Genomic DNA, 4095 nt, shown 5'->3' on the forward strand with positions numbered 1-4095 from the left:
GTAGGTGTGCTGGATATTTTTCCTCCCTAGGTGCAGCACTTTGCATTTCTCCTTGTTGAACTGCATTCTGTTGTTTTCTGCCCACTTGTCCAACCTGTCCAGGTCTGCTTGCAGCTGTTCCCTGCCCTCCGGCATGTCCACTTCTCCCCACAGTTTTGTGTCATCTGCAAACTTGGACAGAGTACACTTCACTCCCTTGTCCAAGTCGCTGATGAAGACATTGAAGAGTATCGGTCCAAGGACCGAGCCCTGTGGGACCCCACTGCCCACACCCTTCCAGGTCAATACTGACCCATCCACTACAACTCTCTGGGTGCGGCCCTCTAGCCAATTCACCACCCACCGGACCGTGTAGTCATCCAAATCACAGCCTCTTAACTTCACCAGTATGGGGTGGGATACCGTATCGAAGGCCTTCCTGAAGGCTAAGTAAACGACGTCCATCCCTACTCCTGCGTCCAGGTGTTTTGTAACGTGGTCATAAAAAGAGACTAGATTAGTCAGGCATGATCTACCTGCTACGAACCCGTGCTGGTTTCCCCTCAGCATAATTTTTCCTGCCGGGCTCTCGCAAATGTGAGCCTTGATAATTTTTTCAAAGACTTTGCCAAGGATGGAGGTGAGACTGACTGGCCTATAGTTGCCTGGGTCCTCCTTCCTCCCCTTCTTGAAAATGGGGAGCATGTTGGTCCTTTTCCAGTCCTCCGGGACCTGGCCCGTGCGCCACGAGTGTTCAAATATTACCACCAGTGGCTGAGCAATGATGTCAGCCAGTGCCTTCAGTACTCTTGGATGGAGCTCATCTGGGCCTGCCGACTTAAAGGCATCCAGTTCTTCCAAGTGCCTCTGCACCATCTCAGGGTCAACGCTTGGTAGTCTGGCACCCTGCTGCTGCCTCTCTACAATCCCAGTGAGAGACTTGTCTTGCCCCTCGCTTAAGAACACTGAGGCAAAGAACTCATTGAGGAGTTCAGCCTTGTCCCCCCTGTCCGTCACCAATTTCTTATGCCCATTTAGTAGAGGTCCTATTCCACCCTGGGCCTTCCTTTTACTCCCTATATATCTAAAAAACAATTTTTGTTATCCTTAACTTGGGATGCCATCCTCAGCTCCATGGTAGCTTTGGCCTATCTAACTGCCCCCCTACAAGCGCGAGCATCCCTGATTTATACAGAGCTCCAATCTTGCTTCCTGAAGAGGTTAACGAGTGGGTGTGAATTGCAAACCAGCTACGTGGGTAAGAGCTTTGAAGCTAAGTAAAATACACGCTAGCTTGATATTACTTTTAAAAGGAGAAGGCCCGTACTGATAAAAGTGAATAGGGAATATATTAAAAACATTAGATTAAGCTAACCTTATTCAGTATATCCTAGTATATCCTAGGGGGACACAGTGCATGGAGCATAGAGCTGCTACTGAGCATGGAAATGAACCATAGCCAGTTTTTAACAGGTTTTGTTATGTTTTAATAGTAAAGCCCACTAAAGTATAAAAACATAACGATGCTTATAACAAACTCAACACTTTTCACCAAAGACAGGGCCACTGGAAGTTGCCTTTGCTCTAGTACAGCCCTGATGGACCGCTTTACTAGCACACTGATTCCCAGTTTTGGATCATGGTGGCACTGCAACTGCTTTTGGCTCCTGTGAAAGAAACCTAAGCCACCAAAAACAGAGAAAGAAGGGCTTAGAGCCTTGTTTGACTGAATGCTTTTATTACACCACTACAGAGCACTAGAGTCCTTTCCAACTGCAGGACATATTGTTTCACCCTCCCTGCTACCGTGTCCCTCAGCAGAATCACTGGAGTTGTAGTGATCACTGGAGCCCAGAAATAGCCAGAAGTATGGAATGCTTGGGGGTCTTTATCCAGCTCACTTGGACAGACCTATTTACTTCTCTAGCAGGACACCAGGGAATGGAGGGTAGCCTCAGAGATCTGACATATGTGTCCTAGTCTGTGTAGGTTCTTATACCATGAGCATCATCAGGATATTTGAGAGCGCAGTGCTGCATTGAACAACACAGGTACTTTCTTTCACATGGGCCAAAGAGACTTGTGCAGTAGACTGCTTTTGTTGGTAGACCGTTTTGGTTTTGGTTGGTTTTTGTAAGTATACATTTTGCTATATATTTATATTAGAAAACACAAAGCCTCAGAAATATACCCTGCCTTTGGGGTAGGACTTAATCCTTTTGTGGAGAGTTCCACTTTGCCAGAGGAGAGAAGCTCTTGACCATGGTCTTCATATTAGACCTACAGGCACTCTTTTAGATATCCCCTTTCCCTTGCCCAATCTGCTGCTTTGCTGTCTGTACCTGGCCTTATGCTCCCTGTCTTATCTCTCATTCTGCTTTCTCTTCTCTGCCCAAGCTATGACTGTTCCCTCCCAGATCAGCTGTGCACCACAAGCTGAGGCTCTCCATGCCACCTGTGGCACGTGTTGTGGTTTGTCCAACTCTGCACTAGGTAATGAAGAACCGCTGTGCCCAGGGAAGAGAGAGAAAGGTAAGGTGATCAGAAGGGGTGGAGCCTAGGAGCTACCTGAGCCCAGCTGGGCACAGATCATAGCAGGGAGAGGGGCTCCTTGAGAGCGACTACAGACAACTGACAGCAAACCATGAACAACAAGCATTAAGGTAGCCCTGAGGGGCTGACATTGAATCCAGCTAGCAGTGAGGGCTTTGTCTGGGTTATATGTATATCCTGAGGAGAGCTGGTTATCTTGTTAAAGGTTTTGTCTCTGAGCTGCCTGTTTAGCCACAAGGCATGGGGTGGCTTTAATAGGACCCAGAGAGGCCACTGTGGGCACCTGGGGCAGGCACTGCACGTTTGGTTTAGTTGATTTAGGGCTGGAACTGCAGGCCTGACAAAAACCTGGGTGTAAGGGCAGAGAGCCCTGCTGGGGCAAGATGTCACACCAGGGCTCAGTGTGTTAAGAACTGGGCCAGATGTGCTCATCATTGGGGCACCAACAGTGGAGTAAGGCACATAAGATGTCACTCTGGTAGTCTTAGGGCTGCCTCCCAAGTGTATATTTAATCATTATCAAGGCACGACAGGTGAAGACAGGGCAGTGCCCTGGTGAGCCAGAGTGGAAAAACGGGTTTAGGGGTGACTGCCAGAGGTTGACATAGCCACCTGAGGCAGAGCCCATTGCAACCATGGAGCACCTTAAAGACAAGATCGAGACCTCAAATGTCATTTTAAATTCTATGAGCAACCAGCATAGAGAATGCAGGACAAACCTGATTTGCACATATTAGACTGTGTTGTTCAGATGTGTCATTTTGTACCAGTTGAGAGCTTTTTAAGTCCATCATGCCCAGGTTTATCAGATGTCTTTGGTTCTGCTGAAAGATGGTGGAGACATGAATAATTTAAACCAGGTCACCACTTGCAAGACTAGAACTGACTCTCTTAGCAAACTGAAAATGAATGTCGGCTATCAGTTATGTATGTGATCTATGCAGTTTTATTTATATACAGTATTCCTCTTCACTTTCTATCCTTAACTGTTATGTAGAGTCACTTTGTGCTGATAAACAGCTGCACATTTTGGGCACCCTTATATGTGCATTAAGGCTTCCAACAGCTTCACCTTTTGGGCACCTCTATATGTGCATCAAGGCTGCTCCAACACGCTGTAATTACAGCTCGTTGGAACAGACTCAATTAATCAAGTCTGCTGAAGCATGGTAATTACCGCACTCCAGCAGACCCCAGCCTCATGTGTATCAGTGTCTCTGCACTGAAAAATAGTGGTGGGGGTGTTTTAGCTAAAGTTTGTTTGACTCTCGGAGCCACTGTCATTAAAGTGCACCCCCCCCAGCACATGTATAAATGCCCTTTCACTTTAGATGTGGGGGAAGTGATCCCTCTACAAAACGTATAAAGTACTTTGGTATGCATGATGTGGTCTACTGTCTTACCTTGGTATTACATTTTTCACTTGGCACTCCAATATACTCCATGTCCCTCTCAGATTAGCATTCCTTTGGTTTGACTTAAATATATCATATACATTCTATAACATACTAGTGTTGATAGGCTAAGAGAAGAGGATGGATTGTCCACTGGGTATAGTGTTAA

At 46.7% G+C, this 4095-nt stretch overlaps 1 long non-coding RNA gene across 1 annotated transcript in view; it reads right to left on the bottom strand.

Moving 5' to 3' along the window:
* LOC102377143 overlaps window positions 1-3324 on the bottom strand; it is a 39691-nt gene extending 36367 nt beyond the window's left edge. The window contains exon 1 of the long non-coding RNA XR_322792.1: window positions 3252-3324. This is a non-coding gene — a long non-coding RNA (uncharacterized LOC102377143). The remainder of the gene's footprint in view (window positions 1-3251) is intronic.
* Window positions 3325-4095: the final 771 nt, after the last annotated feature.

Source organism: Alligator sinensis, unplaced genomic scaffold (assembly GCF_000455745.1).
Source record: "Alligator sinensis unplaced genomic scaffold, ASM45574v1 scaffold264_1, whole genome shotgun sequence".
Taxonomy (NCBI): Eukaryota; Metazoa; Chordata; order Crocodylia; family Alligatoridae; genus Alligator; species Alligator sinensis.